The sequence below is a fragment of the Microcaecilia unicolor genome, chromosome 2 (assembly GCF_901765095.1).
Source record: "Microcaecilia unicolor chromosome 2, aMicUni1.1, whole genome shotgun sequence".
Taxonomy (NCBI): domain Eukaryota; kingdom Metazoa; phylum Chordata; class Amphibia; order Gymnophiona; family Siphonopidae; genus Microcaecilia; species Microcaecilia unicolor.
Window position 1 is genome coordinate 275367238 of NC_044032.1, and position 25519 is coordinate 275392756.

At 40.3% G+C, this 25519-nt stretch overlaps 1 protein-coding gene across 1 annotated transcript in view; it reads right to left on the minus strand.

Annotated features, from left to right (window-relative positions):
- LINGO2 (leucine rich repeat and Ig domain containing 2) overlaps positions 1–25519 on the minus strand; it is a 1076239-nt gene that overhangs the window by 832800 nt on the left and 217920 nt on the right. Inside the window, exon 2 of the mRNA XM_030194184.1 lies at positions 23566–23634. The gene's annotated coding sequence lies outside the window, so the exon portion shown is untranslated. The remainder of the gene's footprint in view (positions 1–23565; positions 23635–25519) is intronic.

The window sequence follows — 25519 nt, forward strand, 5'->3', positions numbered from 1 at the left end:
TGTAACACTCCAGGAGAGAAGTTGACCATCTCTTGTCTATGTTATTCATTCTAGTTTGTCCAGTTTTTCTGAAAATGCAATAGCCTATAGACTGATGTATTTTCCATTCACCTTTGCTTCATTCAGGATTAAGCCTCTTCTTAAATGTGTTTTCTCTTACCATTACTGTGGACCAGTGCTTACACTTGCCTCTGCTGAGGCAAGCTCTGTGTGGGCTTGTTTCTCTGTGGGATGCTCTGAATGAGAACTATTTCACTGGATATTGCAGGTCCATTAAACAATAAAAGCCATGGGATGCACAGTGATACCCACAGTGAAGTGATGAACCTGCTTCCCCTACTTGTCAGGCATTTTCGCACTGAATATATATAACATGCTCACCTTATTTGCCAGCAGACCTTGTAGTTATTTTTACAGGCGTGAACTACCAAGAAAATGCTTGCTTTCTTCACCCTATGCATTTACACATTTTTTAAAAGAAGAATTATAACAGCGATGCACATCTTATGTCACAGAGCCTATGTGAATGCATACAAATTGCTATAAAGCTAGATTTTTTTTATACATATTAAGGGGCTCATTTTCAAAACAAATACAATTGTCCAAAAAGCGGAACAAAGCGGCAGATGGACATTTTTTGTCCAAAACATCAAACTGCTATTTTCAAAACACATTTTAAGACATTTTCTATGCAGTCCATCTTCAGTGTGTCCATATCACAAGGGGGGAATGTTAGGGGTGGCATTTGGGCATTCCCAAAACATGGACGTTTTTCTGCTATAATGGAACAAAGCATGTCCAAATGCAGACTTATGTCACTTTTTAGATGTTTTTCTCTTTTGAAAATGACCCTGACAGGCACGTAACATTACTCCTTTGATTCATGATTTTCTGCTAAAAATAGTTGATTCTTTCAAGTATTTAAGTGTCATCATTGACTCTCATCTTACTTTCGTCTGTCAAGTTTCAGCTGTAGTGCGATCCAGTTTTTCTTCACTTTGTTCAATCCATATTCTTTACCCTTTCTGGATAGTGAGGCATGTTCCATAATTTTACACGCATTAATTATTTCAAAGCTTGATTACTTCAATGTTATTTACGCAGGTTTGCCATCTTTTCAGCTTAAAAAGGTTACAAATGGTTCAAAATACAGCTATATGCATCCTTACAGGGCTAAAAGTTAAATGTTTTGGCATAGGCCTGTTTCAGTCATGACTAAGTTTGCTTCCTTTTTGAGTAAGAGGAGTTTTGTATAGTCCAAAGGTAACATAGTAACATAGTAGATGACGGCAGAAAAAAAGACCTGCACGGTTCCATCCAGTCTGCCCAACAAGACAACTCATGTGTGCTACTTTTTGTGTGTACCCTACTTTGATTTGTACCTGGGCTCTTCAGGGCACAGACCGTATAAGTCTGCCCAGCACTATCCCTGCCTCCCACCACCGGCTCTGGCACAGACCGTATAAGTCTGCCCAGCACTATCCCCACCCCCAACCCCCAACCCCGCCTCCCACTACCGGCTCTGCTATCCAATCTCGGTTAAGCTCCTGTCCAAAGGTCAGATAGATCTGAGACTATTGTGTTATCAACAAGGGACTGCCCTCTCAGCAATTGTGTTTAATATTTTTCTACTTCTATTATGTTCTTTGTTGAGGGGTTTATTAGGTATTTTAAATAGGATGATATACAGTTCTTGTCAAAATTGAGAACTCTGTGACAGAGAGCACTCAGTTGCTATGTCTTTATTTAAAGACCATTAAGCAAGGGATGAGAAAAAAACTTCCTTAGTTTAAACATGTCTAAGACTCAAGTGGTTTTGATATTTAGCTTTCAAATGGCCAATGCTCTGAGATCTATTTAAGTAGTTTTCTTTTTCTTTTTTTAATTAAGTGGCTCTTTATTTTGGATGGTTAACATTTAATGCCAAGAAGTGCAGAGTGATGCACTTGGGGTGCAGAAACCCAATGGAAATGTACCAGATAGGAGGAGAGAGACTGGTGAGTACAACTCAGGAAAGTAAAGGAGTGTGGTAGCCATGTTAGTCCACTCTTAAGGTTATCAATAGAAATCAAACAAAATAAAACATGGAAAAGAAAATAAGATGATACCTTTTTTATTGGACATAACTTAATACATTTCTTGATTAGCTTTCGAAGGTTGCCCTTCTTCGTCAGATCGGAAATAAGCAATGTCCAATAAATTATGTCCAATAAAAAAGGTATCATCTTATTTTCTTTTCCATGTTTTATTTTGTTTGATTTCTACTGATAACCTCATATGTGAAAACCATATGCCAAAATATTTCACAGGACCTCACAGTTCCCACAAAGGAAAGATATTCAACATAAAGGTATCTTTCACTTGCTCATCTTCCAATGTGGTATATATCATTCAGTGTAAAAAATGTAACGAAGGATGCTATATTGGAGAAACAGGCCAGATGCTTAAGACAAGATTCATTTTACATAGACATCACATGAACAATACAGCCAGTAGGGCCCCCACCACGGTGGGACAGCACTTCACAGAACCAGGACACTGTACCAGTGATTTCACAGTGAGAATACTGAAAGGTAACTTTAAAACCATACAAGAATGTAAGACCTTTGAAGTCAGAATGATTGAATATTTTAACACTCAACAGAAAGGACTTAACAAGGACCTGGGGTTCCTAGCCCATTATAAACCATAAAGCTGTATGTCTCTGTTGATCACCCCACCCCTCACCTATCCACACCCATCCTGTTAGAATATCAATGATATGCTTTGATGTCCCCATGCATACCTCTGACCCACCCCCATCCTCCCACCCTGTCAGACTGTCATAGTAATGCTTGAATGTTTTCACTTATATACACTGTCAGCTAGCACATTTGCTTATTTCCGATCTGAAGAAGAAGGGCAACCTTCGAAAGCTAATCAAGAAATGTATTAAGTTATGTCCAATAAAAAAGGTAGCATCTTATTTTCTTTTCCATGTTTTATTTTGTTTGATTTCTATTGATAAACTCAGGAAAGGAACCTTGACCTCGGGGTGATGGTGTCTGAGGATCTCAAGATGCTGAAACAATGCAACAAATCAGTAGCCATAGCCAGATGGATGTTAGGCTGCATAGAAGGGGGTATAACCGGCAGAAGAAAGGAAGTGTTGATGCCCCCGTTCAAGTCACTGGTGAAGCCCCACATGGAGTATTGTGTTCAGTTTTGAGGCTGTATCTTGCTCAGGGTATAAAAAGTCTTGAAGTGGTTCAGAGAAAAGAAACAAAAATGGTATGAGGTTTATATAGCAAGACATATGAGGAGAAACTTGAGGGTCTGAAGATGTATACCCTGGAGGAAAGGAGAGACAGGGGTGATATGATACAGACATTCAAATATTTGAAAGGTATTATTTTACAAACCAATGGCAAGGACAAATCAAGTTCAAGTATAGGTATGCAGTATCACATCATGCCTATGAGTTTATCTTGTTGGGCAGACTGGATGGACAGTACGGGTCTTTATCTGCCGTCATTTATTGTGTTACTATGTTAATGGTGCTCCATGTGGATTTTTTAATGCTGTTTTTTAACACCATGCACTGAATCTACTCCATAATGCAACAATTATTATGTGGTAACTGTTAGTACATGTCCATGATAACCATTATGCAGTAACATGACAGGATATGCTAATTTGTGCACTACTAGCACAGCCTGTTAAAGAGCAGGGAATGGCAGGATTATGGGTGGGAAATGGGCATGGACTGCACATTGCAGTTAGCACATGTTAACTTAGTTTATACTGTCACTGTTGCATTTACCACCTCCAAGTTAGGAGGTGTTAAGAACATCTGCACTCTCTCTCCCCACCCTTATGATCCCAATAGTCTTCACACAAGTTAGCAGGTAAATCAATAAGGAAACACATTGATCTAGGTGGCAAGTATATGTGTAAATGCCAGTATTCTATGTTTTGGCTCCTAGCTTATAGATTTAGACGTCTATATCTCTGATTTAAGAAATGACCTTAAATACAGGCATTATGGGGGCTTGGAGCAGATTGCCTGGCCCATTGTAAAGCAAATCTCTGTGGGGGAGGGTCTCAAGGAAGGTGTAAAACTGTAGGGACAGGCTCTCTCTCTCACACGCACACACACAAAAAAGCTGTTTCATTTTCATTGGTTTACTTCTGCATATCTAACTACTTTATCGTGGCTAGTATTTGTTTAGTGTTTTTCTTCCTATATATATCTGGCATATTTTGCTTAATAACCTCTTAATGGTTGGGTATACACCTGATTAGGAGAAAAACATAAAAGAAACAAATAAAAAAACACTTTCTAATTTGCAAACATTGCTTTTCTAGCTCTCTGGTCACTAAAATGTGGAGGGGCATTTTCCATAAAACATCTAAGTTCGATTTTGGATGTTTTGCTAAAAACATTCAAATATCTAGTGAACAGAGCCATTTTCAAACCTGAAAAATGTCTATCTTTTTGGTTTGAAAATTGCCTTTTTCTAGATGTTTTATGCTCATTGTGTTTTTCTTTAGGGACCATTTTAGAAAAAAAAATGTCTATGAGAAAAACACTCAGAAAACAACCATTGGGATGTCTGGGAGCCATCATTCTTAGTAGACTGGTCACACAGATATTTCAGCAGAGCAGTGGGACAGTCTAAGGGAAACCTACAGTGGACTTCACATAAAAGGTCCCAGGTATACATCCCACCATAAATTCCTTATGGCTAGCCCTCCAGAAACAGAAAAAAAGAAGAAAACTACTGTACCTCACTGTGAAACCACTACAGTAGTCTTTAACACTGCTTTTTTTGAGGGGGTACTTGGGGGGGGGGGGGGTACTGAGTACCAGCACATTTTCCATTGTCTGAAAGAATTTACCCAATGTCCCCAAGTTTTAATGAAAGAGCTCAGGATCCAAACACCAATTCTGCCTTGTCATAGGTTCTGTGACTGGTTGCTGGGGCCTGGTTATTGTGGGGTGGGTCCCTCAGTGATCAACATACCCTTGAAGGGTGGCCTAGCATTTGAATACTGGCACCTTTTTTGCTAGAAAAAACGCACTGGTCCTTAAGCTTGCAGGTGTCACCTATATGTAGGTACAGTAAGTATTTAGTGACTCTTGAAGGACTACACATTCCACCACAAGTGTATCAGTTAGAGTGGGATATGGGAGTAGCCTAGTGGTTAGTGCAGTGGTATGTAATCCTGGTGAACTGGGTTCACTTCCCAGTGCAGCTCCAGTTAACCTTCCATTGCCCCAGCTATAAAATAAGTACAGGTATATAATATATAATCCATTTTGATTGTAAACATATCAATTCCTATCCCCTATCCCTTCTCTACAGTCCATTGTACCAACCACTAGGTTACTCCTGGGACCTGTCTGCTGCTTTTACAAGAATGGCCATCATGGTCACTGTCATAGAGTGAGTAAGGGGTCTGTGACTGTGGTAGTGGTGGTTGTTGTTGTTGGTGGTGTGTGTGTGTGTGTGTGTGTGTGTGGGGGGGGGGGGGTTATGCCCAAAACACATCCCCAATATGCTCCCCTGAAATTTAGATGAACATTGGAGAAACACATCTAAAATCAGAGTGTTTAATATCATGAATTGAACATTTTTGAGAGAAAAATGTCCATCTACCACTTTATGACTTTTTTGTTTGTTTGTTTTGAAAATGAGCCCCATATAGGCATATTTTCAAAGCACTTAGACATACAAAGTTACTTAGTAACCTAGGGACCTTTGTAAGTCTTAGTGCTTTGGTTTAGACAGGCTTAGGCTACTACCTTATAGAATCAGAACCTTATACCCATAACCCCACCTATCTTCCCTTTGACTTGCTGTACTTATATAGGTACCCAATAAACATCTACCTTATTCCTCAATGTTATATTTAGGTAATCTTACTAACTTCTATTCCTTATCATAGTACACTGTTCATGCTCATCTCAACCAATTAATATGGCTTTCATTCAGTGCAATAATTGTAGTTCTTTGGTCCTAAAGAGGACCATCTAGAGGCTTAGGGTTTGCCATATCTGTCTCTAGCTCTCTTCTATGAGAGAGGAGATCAACAGATTCAAACAAGAATTAGCTACTATTAAAGATGTGTTGGACTATAGAGCATCCATACAAATTATCACCATTGTCAGAGAGAATAAAACAATCCAGTCATAAATGAGTCACAACTGACTCAGATAGATTACAACCTGTGACACAGAAGCATTTTATTTATTTATTGAGCTTGACAAACCACATTGGACCAAGGAACTTCTGGCATGAAGAGATTAGTTTACAAGTTTTTTTTTTTAATTTTTTATTTGTACTTTATTCAAATTTACATTTATGCAATACATCATAAATCGATCAAGACAAAAATAAAGAAAATTCAATTCAAAACGGAATTATCCAACATTATATCGACCACAAATTATGATCCAAGATCTAGGAAAATAACTAAAATCAAAAAATAATCAATTTAAGTGAACAGAGAGAGGTGACGGAAAATCGCAGCCGAATAGCGCCTAATACAGTGCCTATCACAACATTATTCTTTAGAGGTAATAAATTCTTGTAATTTTTCTGGGTCAAAGAAAATATATGATATAGAATCAATGGTGATAAGACATTTACAGGGAAACCTCAATTGAAAGGTTCCACCTAAGCGGAGAACTCTTTCTTTTAGTAACAGGAAAACTTCTCTGGGTATCCTTGGAAAAGTCTGGAAAAATCTGTATTTTTGACCCAAGAAAAGTGGAGTTCATGTGGCAAAAATAAAGCCTCAAGATGTTATTACGATCTGTTTGCAGAGCAAATGTAGCAAGCAGTGTGGTTCTCTCAGTTATGACCTCCATAGAACTTTCTAGGAAGTCAGTTAAATTTGTAGCAGCTTGAGGATTTTGAGGAATATCACCCCTTCTTGCACCAGAAATATATTGTACTCTAATAATAGGAGGGAATCCCTCAGAGGGGACACCCAATATCTCATGCACATATTTTCTAAACATTTCCAGTGCTGGGATGAGTGGAGATTTTGGAAAGTTAAGAAAACGTAAGTTATTTATGCGAATTTGGTTTTCAAGGAAATCTATTTTACGCTGCTGAAAGTTGAAACTTTTCATCAACATTTCTGTTGAAGATTTCACTGCTTTAAAGTCATTGTCCAAAACATTCATTTTAATTGTATGCTCTGCAACTTTAAGAGAAATATCTTTTTGAGTTTGCTTTACCTCTGCCAGTTCTCCCGTTAGGATTCGGGCAATCTGTTGTACGTTGGAATTTAGGCCTTCTATTGCTTCCCATAAAACTACTAGGGTGATAGCTGTAGGTCTTTCCAAATCTCCCAGCACGACAGAGGACATGCTCAGATTCACTGCAGGCAATAAACTCGCCTGCGTCGGTGTTCCTTCTGGCGTTGAGGAAGCAGCGGGGTCTCCGCAAACAAGCGCAGGGTACCGACTTCCGGATACCTCACTCCGTTCTACCACTGAATCCTGCCTCTCTCCTGGCCTTGGGGGTACAGCCATTGGGGGAGGACTCAACGAGGCTCCCTCGGCGCTCAGGTCAGTGAGATTGTCCAGACCACCCGTAGCGAAACCGCCAGCTCCCGTCATCAGCAATCCCACTTCTGCCAGAGTCATCTGCTGCAATGGAGCTGGTTCCACCCTGCGCGCGGAGACAAGTGCACTGGGTTTACCCTTTCGCTTCTCCACAGCGGTAAGCGAATCTCCGTGTGCAAGTTTCAATGGAGAAAGGAGAGAGCTCGACGCACGTCCGTTCAACTAGACGCCATCTTGGATCGTTCTAGTTTACAAGTTTAAAAATAAAGGAAGAGAGAAGGAAAAAATCAGAAAGCTAGACAAGAGAATGTAGAGAATGTAGTGATAAAAGTCACTGTGCGGAAGGCAAGACATGGTGATTAGGTGATGGGAAGTCCAAAATCGGCAGAAAAATGTAGATCTTGAGATGCCTTTTCAATGCAGCTAAGGAGGATTTGCAAGCCCTGGTGCTTGAGGTGGACTTGAATATTGTTGCTATCACAGTACATGATTCAATGATTCCCATGAATGGGATATAACCATACTGGATTGTAATCTTTTTGTGAAAGATAGAGATGGCTAAATAGGTAGATGGAACTTATATCCACACAAGTGTCATCTACAGAGATCCAACACAATTGGAGAAACTGGTCAAAAATCTGACTGGGGATATCCATAAGTTGAATGAAAGGGGAGTTGCTGTTCTTGGGTGATTTCAACCTGTCTGATGTAGACTGGATGGTCCTATATGCAGAATCAGAAAAAAGCTGAGAGATTGTGGATACCTTTCAAAATGCTCTGCTCAGACAAATGGTAACAGAACCCAGAAGAGAAAGAATGACCCTGATTCTTGTGCTCATTGTGCTCACAAATTGAGAAAATGCCTCCAACGTCCGGAGTGTGTATGTGTGTGAGGGGTGATCACCTAGACAATAATGATCATCACATGATATGGTTGATATAAAAGCCAGGCTCCCTCAAATGGAAAATTAAAAAAATCATGGGATAGAAGGCAAGTTCAGGTGTGGATTAGGAATTAGTTATTGGAAAGAAAACAGAGGGTAGGTTAAATGGTCATTTCTCTCAATTGAGGAGGGTGAACAGTGCAGTACCACAGGGATCTGTGCTGGGACTGGTGCTATTTAGCGTATTTATAAATGATATGTAAATTGGAACAACTAGTGAGGTGATTAAATTTGCAGATCACACAAAACTCTATTCAAGGTTGCTAAAACACATGTGGACTGTGAAATATTGCGGGAAGACCTTAGGATATTGGAAGACTGGGCCTCCAAATGGCAGATGAAATTTAATGTGGACAAATGCCAGGTGATGCACATTGGAAAGAATAATCTAAATCATAAAGAATGAGAAGAAGGTAGAGTGGAGAACTAGGTTGATGGCACTTGTAAGCTAACTGAAGAAGCTTAAACGTTATATGAGCATAAAACAGGAGCCAGTGTTCTGCGTGGAGCAGGGTGGCATGGTAAAACTGGTGAGAGTTATGTAAAAGTTTGATTGCAGTTGATTGATGAGTTGGAGATGTTTAATGGAATGTAATGGAAGACCTGTGTAGTGGGAATTACAGTAGTCCAAATGTGAGATTATCAGTGCCAGAATGAGGGTACAAAGTAGGGGAGGGGAGAGAAAGTAACAACCAAATGGATACGGTGCAAGGAAAAAATATGAGTAAACTACATAATTAATTTGCTTTTTAAAGGTGAGCTTCGTATCAAAGATAATACCGAATATTTTGACAGTGTCTCTAAATGAGAGAGAAGTTTTGTGTAGAGATGGGGGAGGAAGAAGAGTAGAATGAGAGTTGGGAAATACTATAGATTCACAATTGTAAGTGTTGAGAAAAAAGGAGATTATCCTTTAACCATTGTAAGACATTGGAAAGATATTCATTAAGTTAGAGGAAGAGAGGGGAGAGGGATCTGAAACACGGTGAAGGATCTGAACATCATCTGTATAGCAATAAGGACTGCAACCATGATCTTGGATGGTGGTGAACAGAGGGAAAAGAAACATGTTGAAGAAGTTGGAGGCAAGAATGGAGCCCTGGGGAATGCCTGATTGAAGAGGGAAGGAAGGGTTGGTTGTGCTGCCATGAGTTAGTTGAAATGTGTGATCTATTAGGTAGTTGGAATACCATGTGATAACAGTGTTGGAAAGGCCAATGCTGTGAAAATGATCAAGTAGAAGATTATGGTCAACAAGATCGAATGCAGAGAAAAGGTCTAAGGAGACAAGAACCACAGAGTAGTGGTGATCAAGGGCTGTGCAAAGAACAAGAAATAAAGTCTATGTGCAATGAGAGGGGTGGAATCCAGCTTGATAAGAATGGAGAATATTGGAATTTTCAATGTGCTGTTGGTGGACAATTTTTTTCAAGGATTTTGGCAAAGAAAGAGATATTTGAAATGTGATGGAAACCAGATGCAAAAGAGAGGTCTGGGTGAGGTTTCTTCAAAAGTGGGAGCATGAGGGTGTGCTTCCAGGTTGGGAGACTAGTCCTGGATGAAAGGCTAAACTCGAGGAGGGGGAGAAGAATGGGGATAAGCTTGCTTAACTGGATAAGCAAGCCAAGGGTCTAAGGAAGATGAGGAGGGTTTAAAGGAATAAATAGCTTGGGTTTGGGGGGTGTTTTTGATTTTCAGGCTTCATATTCAGTGTGTGTTTCTTGTTTTTTTTTATAGCCATAATGAATATGTAAGAGATGTATATATGCAAATAAATATGCAAATATGCCAAGCCACACTCTATGCCCCCCCCCCAGATGAAACAGTCAAACTATGCCCATGCCGTACTTCCAGCTTAATAGTTTCTATAATTCCAAGTCAAGGCTGCCCAACAGATCCAGTCCAGATTTTCTCTTCATTTGAACCCCAAATATTTCCATACTTTTAGACAATAACACAAGAAGTCAAAACCAAAAGCAAAATCCAATAAACAAAAGATTAGCAGCTTTCATGGCTCCAAAACATTTCAGCAAAATCCTCCTTAAACAATACCTTCTTGGGGTCCCACTCAGGCCCCTTCATTTCAGGCTGGGTCTTTCCTCACGTTTTCTATCAGGTGGGGCCTAGCCACATTCCTCGCTTCCAACCTGCCTTTAGGGAATACTTGACTCTGGTCCAGCTTGTACTTTGGGGTCCTCACTGCTCCAGGTTAGGTAGCCCGTTTACTCTCTCCCAGCTGGCTAGGTCCTAGGGAGTTCCTTCCTTCTCATCTCACCTCCTCTTCCTTCCCTTCCTCTGTTTGTCTGCAAAACCTCTCTCTAGAGCAGAGGACTACCAGGTGCTCCTATAACTTCGCCCTTCTCCTCCCCCCTGGGGATGACATCACCAGCTCTCTTACTTTCTATGGGTTATAGAGCTGGACTACAATTCCCAGAAGACCTAGCCCCATTCCCTATGCTTTAGCTACTGTGAAGTCAGGAAGCCTACTTGCCCCTCCCACATCTTTTTAGAATAGTGCTTAGCAAGATGTGTGCACAAGTCCAAACTGTTGCCAATTAGCACCAACAAAGTTGATTGTTAGTACCCACTAATTGGCTTGTTACTCAATTAAACTGCATGAACAAATTGGGCACATGCCCACATTTACACATAAAATTTTGATCGCCATATATAAAACCTGGGGAATAGTGTACATTCTTGCAAATTTTGGCAGGCGCCCAATTTGCATGTGCACTTTAACTGAATACCAAACCAATTAGTAGCAATAATTGGCTTTTTAACCTGCGCTAATTGACATCACTTAACATGCATATGCGTACATTTAGGCACAAGATGCACACCTAAATTTTACATGTGTTCCAGAAAGGGGGGGTATAGAAATGGGAAGTCATGGGTGTTTCGGGTCGGAGTGTGGGCATAGATTCCAGTTATATGTGCAATTACAGAATAAGGGAATTCTGTGCATACATTTTGGTGGGGGCATTTGCACCACATTTTCATTGTTGCAAATAGACATGCCTAAATTTACACTTGACTCATGCAGTTAAATGCTGTTCTATGAACCGTGCCTAACTTTAGGCATGGCTTATAGTATAGAACTTAAGCGGGGTTTTTAAAAATTATTTTTATTTATAGAAATTTAAATTTGTACAACTCAAAGATCACTTTGTCAAGAAATTTGCCAAGGACACAAAGAAAATACAAGGGAAATACCTATAAGAAAAATAAGTTCAGGCTTTAGTCTACTAACTGGAAGGGGGACGTGAACAATGTACAATACCTGAGAGGAAGTAAATAGATAAAGAGATAGAAGAAAAATAAACAACACCTAAATCTAAAAGTCTAATAATCATTTGGATTATCACCTACAAGTCCTGACATCTAAGAAATGATGAAGCTGTAAAGGTGCAAAAAAATGAAAAGTAGCATTATCTATCTGCAATTGCACATTTACATGGGAACCTTAGCTGAAATCTGTCCCCCAGAGTCAACGCTTCCTGCCTCATAGAGAGAAATTTCTTCCGTTTCTCGTGCGTCCACCTGGAGACATCAGGAAACATACAAACTCTCTCTTCCAGAAATATAACTGAGGCGGCTTGACGCAAATACAGTCTTAGCCATGCTTCCTTATCTTGAAGAAATACAAATGAGACCAGGAGGGTAGCCTGAAAAGCTATATCCTCCTGACAACTCTCCAAAAGCGCAGTAACATTTTTAAGCTGTCAGAAGATAATTCAGCTGCAACTAGGGCCTTCCACTTTTCCTTCCGTTGCTGACGAAATAGGTAAATAATTGGAGGAAGACCTGTTTCAGAATATTTGAAGACCTCTTTAAAAACGTATTAAAGGATTATCAAGGGTTTTATGGCACTGATTTGTTTAGGCGTGATTTATAGAATTCACCCCTCAATGGCTTTGCTCCAGTGATGAAAAAATAGCTAAATAAAACAAATATTGTCAGAGGCTACAAGGGAAATTACACGAAATGAAAATTTTCTGGCACCCCATCCCTAGTAATATATGGGGAATATGGCTGATTTGTTATTTTTATTTAATTTTAAGACCCCCATGGTCTGCACACCTGCTATGTAGACTGCAAAAAAAGCCTACAGGGACGATGGACGCGGCATCATTTCATTTGCAAGAAGCTAGCCACAGCTTCCTACAGAAACGTGCAACAAATTTAGCAGAATGCACTGCAAGCCTTTGTTGTTTAAACTGAACAAATAACTCATATTTGCTCATATATTATGGTAATGGAGAACAAGCAACCCACTATTTGCCCGCTGGCAATACAAATGACTTCTGCTACGGATAAAACAGCACATGAATATTCTGCATTAATCATGATAACAATAATAATCAAGCCCTTTTTTTCAGAGATTACATTGTGAATGATTCAGAACAATTTGCTCAGGACTGGGTGCAGATTGTGTACAACCCTGCTGCTTTGAAACATGTGTATCCTAGCAAGAAGCATCAATTGCATATTCTGGGATATAATGTCACCATGAATATATCATTATGGGGGTCACATTAGGATATATTCAGTGGCTTAAGTCAGCACCATTGTTTTATAGCCCTGGCACAGATCAATGAAAATAAAAGAACATCAGGTTGATTTTGATTAGGGCTTATAAATTTAGATTATATCTGATAAAAACCAACAAAAACAATCCCCAGTGCTTAAAAGAAAAAAAAAAATCACTTCCCTTGGTACTCTTTCTAATTTTCTTTTGCCTGAATTGGATCCTTCACTTTATATTGTGCCTCTTCCATGCCGACAGCTCCTGGGCTGCAGAAATGTGTGTGATTCCAAAAGTGTCCCAAGTTAGAATTATATCTGTGAAACACTCCCCCTAGCACCCCCGCACAAACCACTGCACCAAATTGCCTTGATTATATGGGTGTCAGTCTCAAGCGACTACTTTGTGTAGAGGGAGAGAAAGATCTTTAAATATCAAGAAATGCAGTCTGAGACCAAGAAAATGTGGCAGAAAGATATAGAAATATTTCTCATTGTTTTCGGTGCCAGAGGCCTGATTTAAAAATTTCCAAGCGCACCTGGATAATTGCCTATATATGTAACATCTTATGAACTTCAGAAGGAAGCTCTCTTTGGCACAATGCAAGTACTAGAAATGTTAAATAGTAGTAGTAGTAGTACTATGGCAAGCGTTAGAAGTGAATCTGAAAAACAATCATACTCCACACACCCAGGCTTAGGAGTGAGGTTCCTTACTCTTATGGTGTGTGTAAAAATAAGGAGGCTGGACAAACCGCAGGATCAACAGATAAAATGTATGCACTGTATAAGAAACAGTGCACAAAAATGCAAAATCAATACTCAGGGGTCTGATGATATCTGAGTAAAAATGAGATTGTGCAGCTGACTGTACATGCATTAAGGATGCACTATACAAAACATGATTTCAATGCAGCACCAAATACTCCAATAGAAACAAAATGCCTGGTAAAGTGTGTGTACTGATCTCCTGTGGAAGAGATTGCAGGGGTGTCCCTGACAATTGGCTGGATAATGCACAATATTCACCAATTTCTGTTTAACTTTGGTTAAACAAGACCGCATAAATGGCTGCCTAAAGTTAAACAGGACCGCATAAATGGCTGTCTTCACCAGGTAAGTTATCCTGTTAACTTTTGGACAGCATATTCATTGGTTTGACTTAACCAGATAAGTCAGCTGGATATACAGTTAAATTTATTGTAATAAGCTTCACGGAAAACTATTTGTATCCATAACAAACTTTCACATGAACAGGAAGCTAACCAACTGACCTCTAATGGCAACTCCCTATGTTCATGCCAGTTCTCTGGGATTATCTGCTAGCCTTTGTAAACATAGCAACCAGTTCATTTTGTTGGGCAGGATTTTATGTGGCAGATGTGGGGGTGGGGTTGGGGGATTTGCAGAGACCACTACTGGCTCTGAGTACTGAATTTAGACTTTTACATATTGCCACAGCTTCTGGAGCAAGAGGCTGGCTCTCTATCTGTGATCGGAAGTGGTAGAAGTAGACACCTCTTGGAGGGAAATTGTGCAGGTATAAAAATCCAGCCCAGTTTCAATTTCATTCCCTGTCTTTGGCTCCTTTAGCCCATCACTACACCCCAGCAAGGAGAAAGAGAGAGAAGTTCTGAAAGATCAAATCTCAATGAACTGGAGGGGACCAGAGGACAATCCTTGAAGGTCTAGCAACATGAAAAAAGTGATTCTATAGGGGCACCTGGTAGGATCCTATTCTATAGAGAAGACATTCCCAACCCAGTCTGTAGAGCACACCTAGTCCAGTGGTGTGCTGGAGCCTGCTCGCACTGGCTCACATGAGCCGGTTGTTGATTTTTGGCCAATTTTGCGAGCCGGTTAAGGTAAGCAGTTGGGCCAGGAGCGATCCTCATATGCTCCTACCCATGCAGTCTCCACTCTCCTCCATAGTCCGTACTATTGAAAATGTCTGCCGTGAGTTCCCATAGCAACCTAACAAGACAGCTGTAAGTTCCTGTGGCAATCTCCTGCTTCTGCGCCAGCTGACCACTGGACCACCAGGGCTGTGTAAGGCAGGAACAGAGGGCTGTGTAAGCTGGGAAGCGGGAGGGGGATTGAAAAATATGCTGCATGGATGAGATGAGAAGGGAACAAGCTTCGTGGATGAGAGGAAGAGAAGGGGACAAGCTGCGTGTGGATGAGGGAGACAACTTAAGGGAAAAGAGAAGAAGACATGCCATATATGGAGGGAAAGGAAAAGGGAGAAATGCAACATATAGAAGGGAATAGATAGGGGACATGTATGCTGCTCGTGGATGGGAGGGAAAGGAAAGGGGGTTATGCTGCTCATGGCTGTTTGCTTTTTTTTTAAAATATATTGCTCATGGATATTTAATCATTTGGAAATATGTATCTTTTCTAATTTTGTATTTAGCAAATTATTAGAGAAAATGCATTTCTGTTATCTTTACCCGTATTTTCACTGCATATGTAATCTGACTTTCTTGGGGGGGGGGGGGATCTGTTGAGGATCTGTCTATGTTCTGTATGTGTGACTGAGGTGAAGGATTCTGCTGGCACGTAGTGTCCCTGTAGGAATAAGTAACTGTCCTGCTTGTTCCAGTTTTCCAATAGGGGGTAACTGTTATATAGGAGTGAGAAATAGTCTGACAGTAAATCATCTGTCAGATTTAATGTCAACAAATTTATTGTGTAAAGAATTAGCAGATTGGGATAAATAGCAAACATAGACTGGCTACAGAGTGTGGCGAAAATCAATTGGCCATTTTGAATTTACTGTACAGAATATTGTATGTTTTAATATTATTTATAAATTAGTTGTTGCCTGCACCAATAGAACGTATAATACAGTTAAGTACTTATCTACGGGTGTTTTGTTTGTTTGCTTGTTTTGGAGAGAGAGCCTGATGTTAAAAATTTAACAGCACACCACTGACCTAGTCCCAATGGGTTTTCTGGATATCCACAATGAATATTCATGACATAGATCTGCATGAACTGCCTCAAATGCATCAATTGCATATTCATTGTGGATATCCTGAAAACCTGACAGGACTGGGTTGGAAACGGCTGCTATAGAGAGACCCAGGTACTTATTTTCCTTTATAGACTACTAGCATAACAGGGTATATACGTTACGGTAGCTGTAGGGGTGATGAAACTGAAGAAACGTGAATACTTTATAGTATTTAAAATTTACATGCATAAGTCTGCTTCTTGCCTATGCTGTGCCCACGTGTACACTAGTTGTGAAAATATGAACTATACAAGAAAAGTGCCTATTTGTAGAATAATGCTTAGGTAGAATTTTTGTAGATATGCATGTGTGTGTGCATATATGTGCATATATTTGAATGTTCAAAGCATTTATACATACAATCTGCATGTAAATGTTAGCATCTATTTTATAGAAGTGCCACCAAAGAGTCCCTCTGGGGATGAAACAACTGAGAACCTTTAAGAAAATTATAAGGGGTCCTTTTACTAAGGTGCGCTGAAAAGTGGCATGCGGTAGTGTAGGCGCAGGTTTTGGGCGTGTGAAGAATCATTTTTCAGCTCACCTGTAAAAGAAGCCTTTTTAAAATTTTTGCCGAAAATGGACGTGTAGCAAAATTAAAATTGCCACACATTCATTTTGGGTTGGAGACCTTACCGCTAGCCATAGACTTAGCGGTAAGGTCTCACGTGGTAACCGGGCAGTAATGACTTATGCATGCCAAATGCCACTTGGTGCGTGTCCGATATGTACGGCAGAAAATAAAAAATAATTTTTGGCCGCGCGTATCGGACGCACAGCAAAAATGAAATTACTACAAGATCCACGCAGTAGCTGTGCGATAACTACATTTTGGCACTCATTGGGCACTCATAGACGCTTATGCAGCTTAGTAAAAGGGCCCCTAAGAGACTAAATGCTAGGATGGGCCACTATCGGAGACATGGTGCTGGGCTAGATGGACCTTTGGTCTGTCCCAGTGTGGTGATGCTTAAGTCTTAACTATTTTTCTACTTTACATCTGCCTTTATATACTTGGTATTAAGCAAGGCATCATGTTTGCCTGAAGAATCCAAGTTTAAGAAAACTCTTTAGAGGATCGTGGAGTGAGTGGATTAATTGTGCCAGTGTCCTCCCAGTATACTGGTTCTGGCCCTGAGCTCTCTAAAAACCGTTAAAATCAAATGAAGTCATCTGGCTGATGTTCACCTTGGCAAAATAGGATTACATACAATTCATACCTCAGACTCTGACACCAACAGTTACAGATCCAGTAATCATGCCATCATTGCTTGCACATTATGAATAGTGGCTGTTATAACTCCCACATCTTGTAGAACTCATTTTATCAATCTGGATTTCTTTGCCTCCTTCCCTTGTTATGAATGTATTGGTATTGCAACTCCAGATAGCTTTCTCTCAAGTTTTCACTTTTGTGTCAGTGAACATCTTGCTGTCATCTTTATAAAGTAAAACTATCTTCATATTTTATTTATACTTTTAATCGCTTATCCTTAGAACACCCATAGTGATTTACAACAACCTATCACTCAAGAAAGAGGAGCCATAAAACACACACACAAAAAAAAGCATAAAAATAATCACAGTAGCCAAAGAAATAATAATAATACAGTTCTCTGGCCCATCCTCAAACCATTCAAGCAAAAGTACATAATTCAGCTGTCATGAGCTATTACCCATACAAATTATTAGAAAAACTTGTCATAGTCAGCAGTGTTTTAAGCTGTCACGTGAACTGAGTCCAGCCCCAATTTCAAAGGATGTGGAACTACATTCCACAATGTTGGCAAAATTACAGTCACCCATTCTCTATTATGTCCCAGTCTGAGAGCTTTACGCAAGGGGAGAAAAAAAAAACTTTTCCCCTGAGATTGTAAATTATAATCAGGGACATATTTAGACACTTTCTTTTCTAGGAGCTCATGCCCCCCTCCCAATCTTAGAGCTCCTTTTACAAAGTGGTGCTATCAATTAGCATTCTGCTGAATGCAAAGAAGCCCATTCAATTCTCATGGGCTTATTCACATTCAGCACATGCAAATTGATAGCGCCACTTTGTAAAAGGAGCCCTTAGTCTTATATAACACTGGAACAATTTTAAATCTCACTCCCTATTGCACAGAAAGCAAATGGTGCTCCAGTCCCATCAGAAGAACATGGACTCTGATATTCAACCTACTCACAATCTATAAGCAATATTCTTGATCCCTGGTACTGCATTGCGTTAATTCAAATAAGTTAAGAGCCCTTGTGATGATCACCAGGAATTGATTTTCATCTAGTAGTGCTCAGCATTTTGCTGACCGCTGCTGGTGTTACACCCAGAAATTCAATGCTGTACCGTGTCCAGGCTCCAGCTTTGAATTTCCGGGTTTATGGAGCCGGCAAAAATCATAGCCAATTAAGTGCTATATTCAGCACTTAGGGGGTCTTTTAATGAGCAGCAGTAAACCCAATGCAGGCTTACCGCTCGCTATTCTGGAACTACCGCTGGACTACCATAGCAGCCTGATGGTAGTTCCCACCTCCAGCGTGTGCCATTTCCAGTGCTACAAAATTTTTTTTGTAGCCCAGGATTTATACCCGGCAGTAACTGGTTAGTGCTGCACGCTGTCCGGTTACTGCCTGGTTAACACAGGAGCCCTCACTCCACCTCAATGGGTGGTGGTAAGTGCTCTCCCCTGAAATGGCTGCATGATAAGTGGTTCATTTATTTGTAATTTTTTTTATTTTAGTTACATTTGTACCCCCTGCTTTCTCACTCATGGCAGGCTCAATGCGGCTTACATATACAGGTACTTATTTGTACCTGGGGCAATGGAGGGTTAAGTGACTTACCCAGAGTCACAAGGAGCTGCCTGTGCCTGAAGTGGGAATTGAACTCAGTTCCTCAGGACCAGAGTCCACCACCCTAACCACTAGGCCACTCCTCCACTCCTCATTTCTTTTAAAAAAATAGACAGCTTTTTACCTGCTGCTTTAAAAGGGGGGCCTCAGCGCATGTCAAAAACATGTGCTGACGCTAACACAGGCTCCCTTTTCTCACAGTTTAGTAAAAGGGGCCCTTAATCAGCTATGGCGAACCACATAAAGATGGAACTGACATTTATGCGGTCCTATTTATGTAGTTATCTTGGCCGGTTAAGTGCTGTATATTGGCACTTAACCAGGCAAGTATTGAGTGTGCGCACCACTCTCAAGATAGCCAGTTTAGAGTTTGATGCTTAAGTGGGCATTTTTAATGGACTAATCAGTTATGTGCTGCTGAAAATGAGTTGTTAGCCCCGAATAAGTGATTTAACCGATCAGGAGCCATTTCTAGCCCATTAAATTGCTTTGAATATGTACCCCCAGGTTTGTAGTTACTAGATGAGACCATAACTTCTCCATTAACAGCAAAAAGAGGATTGGATCACTTTAGAAATGTAACTTTTTAGCTCAATTTCAGAGCTGCAGGCTTACTGCTTTTAAAATAAGAGTTAAGAGTCATTTCATTGCCCCTGGAAACTCATATGGGATATTTGAACCCAACCAAAAAAATTCTGCAAAATTCAGTTTCCGCCTGTGGGGTAATAAACCAGTGACTGACAATTCTCAATACAGATGTTATATGGATTATAAATTATTCATGACAAATGAGGTTACAAAGGTGTCATATAAGTAAAGTAAAAGAACTAGTCTTTCGGGTACACCACAATTTGGTATTCACACTCTTGATACAGAATCTATCATCATAACTTGTTGATTTCTGTCCCCTAAAAAAAAAAAAAGACCTTAACCACTGAAGCATTTGTTCATGTGTATCCATTCACTACATATCTTTATCTCCATATTTTCTATTAAGCAGAATTGGTTGATTTATATGAAAAATCAAATGATACAGTGGCAAAATATTTGCATGATTTTTATCCAGTGCTGGACTTCCATGATACATTCTCTTCATACCCATTACATGTCACAAAAAAATCTCTGGAAGATTTTTCACATAAGATACATTAGAAGTCTTGCTCCCGTTTTTTACAATGAACTGTTCTACATAATCAGGCATCATAGTCACCAATAATATATCTGTCTACAGAACAAAGGTAGTCAAATCTAACCTGTAAGAGCCACAAACACGTTTGATTTTCACAGCAGTCACAGTTAAAACACATTCCCCCAAATTCTACATAGTGCGCCTAGAGATTCATACCAAAATCAGATATAACAATGTAATAACTTAACAAACTTAACAAGCTAATGCGTGCTGAAAACAGCACTTAACAAGCAACAATTGGCACTGATAAAAATGTATGTGCATAACTCGCTAATCATATTTTGTAACAAAGTTCACCAAACTTTTATTGTGCACAGGCAAAAAGGGGCGTAGTTATGGGCGGGGAATGGGTTTTTTGTGGGTGTTCTAAAATGTATGCATGTAGTTATAAAATATGATCCAGTGCACCTAAATCTGAGCGCATGGATTTACGCCAAGTTTTGTTGGTGTAAATGGATGCGTGTAGATTTAGGTGCTGATCTATCAACTAAACGTATTCTATATACTGTGCCTAAATCTAGGCACCGATTATAGAATATGCTTAGTAGGCACTTATTTCAGCGCTGATATTTTAGGTGCCATAGAGGGGCATAATTGAATGGTGCCTGCCATCTATATGTCCGGCACTGCAAACAGCGGCCCAGAACTGGATTATCGAAAAAGATGGCCGGCCATCTTTCGTTTCGATAATACGGTTGGGGCTGGCCAAATGTCAGAGATAGCCGGGTTTGAGATGGGCGGCATCAGTTTTCGCCGATAATGGAAACCGAGGCCGGCCATCTCAAATCCGGCCAAATCCAAGGCATTTGGTCATGGGAGGGGCCAACATTTGTAGTGCATTGGTCCCCCTGACATGCCAGAACACCAACCGGGCACCCTAAGGGGCACTGCAGTGGACTTCAAAAATTGCTTCCTGGTGCATACCTCCCTTACCTTGGGTGCTGAGCCCCCCAAATCCCCCCAAACCCACTCCCCACAACTGTACAACACTACCATAGATCTTAGGGGTGAAGGGGGGCACCTACATGTGGATACAGTGGGTTTGGGGGAGGGGGTTGGAGGGATCAACACTTACCACCACAAGTGTAACAGGTAGGGGGGATGGACATGGGTCCGCCTGGCTGAATTGCACAGCACCCACTAGAAAGTACTCCAGGGACTTGCATACTGCTGTCATGGCGCTGGGTATGACATTTCAGGCTGGCATAGAGGCTGGAAAAAATGTGTATTAATTTTTTTTTGGGGGGTGGGAGGGGGTTGGTGACCACTGGGGGAGTAAGGGGAGGTCATCCCCGATTCTCTCCAGTGGTCATCTGCTCATTTGGGGCACTTTTTTAAGACTTGGTCCTAAAATAAATGGACCAAGCGAAGTCGGCAAAATGCTCCTCAGAGCCGGCCTTCTTTTTTCCATTATCGGCCCAAGCCGGCCATCTCATAACCACGTCCTCATCCCGCCTTCCATATGCTGCCAAAACGCCCCCTTGAAGTTTGGCCGGCCCTGCGACGGAAAGCAGTTGAAGCCGGCGAAAATCGGCTTTCGATTATACTGATTTTGCCGGCTTCAGGAGATGGCCGGCCATCTCCCAATTTGTGTCGAAGATGGCCGGCCTTCTCGTTCAAAAATAAGCAGGAGTTTTAGAATCTCTCCCATTATGGGCCAGATTCTATATCTGCCACTGAAAAAATTGCTGCAGATGGAAAATGTGACTACATGTTGTCCATAAACCATGCATAAAGTTAGGCACCATTTACAGAATATGCATAGCACCATCCACGTGACTAAAATTTAGGCATAGTCATGTACACCAATGAAAACCTGACGTAAATGCCCACATCTAACTTTAGGCACAGAACAGGTTATTCTATAACACTGTGAATAAATGTTAGGAATATCCATGAGCCACCCATGCTCCTCCCATAGCCATGCCCCCTTTTGAGATCCGCACAGTAGAATTAACATGGACTACATTATAGATTATGCTTAGCGAGTTGTGCGCGTAAATTCTAATTAGTGCCAATAATTGGTTGTTGTGTCCAGGTTATTCCGCCTATGGCAGAGAACTCGAACGCCCTACAGAAGAACACAAGATGTGAAGAAAAAAGTGGGATGTTTGACCATGGAAACCAAAGACTGGAGAGATGAATTCTTCAAAGTAACAAGAATTCATCTCTCCAGTCTTTAGTTTCCGTGGTCAAACATCCCACTTTTTTCTTCACAATAATTGGTTGTTAACATCTAAATTAAACCAATTAAGTTGCGTGTGCAAATCAGAATATGCCCAGATTTGTGAATGCAACTCAAGTCGCACTAGATAGAATTTAGGGGTATGTGTGTGTGTATATTTCTCTCTCTATCTGCATTTCCTCTTTTATATGCAAAACATCTCATGCATATTTGTTATAGATATCCTGAAAATCAGATTTTTATTATCATTCTTGTGGCATGCACATAGCCACCCCTGCTTTCAAACTATGAACTTACTAATAGTAATTCTTGCTGAGTCTGTCAGATATGCACAGATTTTATGTAGTTAGACCAGTTGTAATCAATAATTTTCTTAAACCTCCTATACAGATTTAATTCTTCACTTAAAATTGTTCACTTATAATAAACCAACACAAATCAGACATCAGCATACTGAGGTACCAGAAAAAAGCAGAAACGCATGCTGAGGAGAGAGGTAATGAGAGTCTGCAAGCCCTGCAACTAAGGGAGAGCTGGTTTTAGGGTTCTGAGTAAGGTGACAGGCTATTGATTTTTTTTTTCAGTTGCCCTTCAGAACCACAAGGCAGCTGCTAGTCGGCACATTTTCCTGCCCTCCTTGAAAACTCAGGTAGCTTGGTGGTAGTGTAGCGCTCTTTAGGAAGGTCACATCCTTAAGCTCCTCGACATCAAACTAAAGGGAAGGGGAAATGGGACTTGATGTACTGCCTTTCTGAGGTTTTTGCAACTACATTCAAAGTAATTTACATATATTCAGGTACTTATTTTGTACCGGGACAATGGAGGGTTAAGTGAGTTTCCCAGAGTCACAAGGAGCTGCAATGGGAACTGAACTGAGTTCCCCAGGATCAACCTCCACTGCACTAACCACTAGCCTACTCCTCACAATATTAACAATATGAACAATATTAATCTGGGATGCCTCTGGGTGAATAGTGGCTCTGAATGATGCTACCATAGAGTTTGTATGAGAGACATTGATACTTAGCAAACTTGTAGCACAACAGATTTTGGGAATGTCTACAGGATATAATCAGATCATTACAAACAAGTTACATGAACAATTTCAGCAACAGACCTCACCTTAATTAGTAGCTATTAACAGCCATTGGCTCTGAAAAGGCAACATTGTAATTAAGAATCTATATGCAAAACCAAACTCTATGTACACTACTTCAAGCATTTATGATAAAAGAGTGAAAATCAAAAATATCTATGTAGTCTCTTAGCCAGGAGTGAAGCATATGACATACTCACTGTCTCACTGCAGCATTCTCCATTTGCATCTGTCTGCATACATAAATCAGTCAGTCTCCATTTTAATCTCTGAAAGAGAATAAATATAACCTTGTAATTGTTCAGGATTTTCAATATTTTGGCTTTGCATTTCCTAGGGACATTCACCCTCAATGGATGGATCAGTTTGAATCTTACATTCATATTTACTTCACTGGAAATTTTCTATGCTCTCCTTTATTAAATCCCTAACAATCAAATTTTTTCTTCCAAGAGTAAAACTGCCTGTACCTTCGTGTCAAAACTTTAGGGTGTCTCCACATATGAATTACTGTTGCTTTTAGTTATTTTTGTTGCCTGTGTTATGAAAAGTAGATATGTGCTTTCATCAACACACATTGAAGGACCTTAAAAATTTGAATTGTGCAAAATCAGCTTAATTAACATCAGTCTATGAACTAATATACGCACAATCAATTGCCATGTATTAAACAAGTATGAATTTAAACATTTATCTTAATATGGAGTGGAGGAGTGGCCTAGTGGTTAGGGTGGTGGACTCTGGTCTTAGGGAACTGAGTTTGATTCCCACTTCAGGCACAGCTCCTTGTGACTCTGGGCAAGTCACTTAACCCTCTATTGCCCCAGGTACAAATAAGCCGCATTGAGCTTGCCATGAGTGGGAAAGTGCGGGGTACAAATGTAACTAAAATAAAATAAATATAAATTTCTGAAATAAATTGAAAAAATATGTAAGAAAAATCATGGAAAAAGCACCAGATTTTCTAAAAACAAAACAAGAATTATTTGTGTACATCCCTAATGAAAAAGCATGTTGTCAACTCTTTCACCTCAAAATCCTCCATTAACTTAGGGGGTCTTTTACAAAGTGTCAGTAAGTCCAATATGGGCTTACCACTCATCAATCCTTAACCACTGCTGGCCCAATGTGGCCACCGGCGGTAGTTCCAGCTGGAGCGCACCATTTCAAGTGCTCTGGAAATTTCTTTTTCTGTAGCACGGTGCTAAGTTGGTGGTAATCGGGCATCACCATGCATTGCCCATTTACCACTGGGTTACTGTAGAAGCCCTTTGAGGTGGCGGTAAGTGCTCCTGCTGTATAGCCACGCGGTAAGGGTTACCTTACCACGTGGCCATTTTGGGGGGGCATTTTACCCACTATGATAAAAAGAGCCCTGGAGCATGGGAAAAATGGCCCCTGTTGCTACAAGAGGACCATTTTCCCCACAGTTTAGTAAAAGAACCCCTACATTTCTAGCAGGTTTGTCTTCATAAGTAAAACTAGATTATCTTTTAGAATCAGCAATATTCTGAAATTATTTGATTCCAACTTGTATTTGTGGGCTAATTTTCAGTTCAGCAATGATTCTGATTTTGTCCTATCAAGACACATTCCAACAAGAACCATTTCCTTCAAGACATCTTTTTTGTTGTTGCTGTTATAAATAATTGTAATGTAAAAGATGCACCTCAATTTCAATATTGTTCTAGGGAGGCCCAGTGCTTACATGATGCAGTGGGGGAGGGTGCTGGCAGAGGACATAGAAACTTTGTACATGATGAAGGGAGGGCGGGGTAATCCTAGTTTAGTGAATGGGGGGATGGGAGCATTTTTGGAAGAGTTTAAGCCCAATTTTACGTAAGGCATCTAGGCAGGCAATAAAATTGTGACATTTACAATGTACACCTTTTAGTAAAATATACATAAATACACCAGGAAATATCCCCTGGATTCTATATATGTTGCCAAAATTTCAGCACAGATCCAAGATGCATGCACAACTAAATTGGTTAATGAGCTATCAATTACTTGGCATTATCAATTTAAGTTAATTAGCACTAATTTGGATTTGTGTACGCATCTGCCTATGTGCTACTCTGTAACCCTGGGTGCCTAAATAGCGTACAGCTCAAAAGGGAACGTGATCCCCTCCGAAGGGACACCACCTTGCAA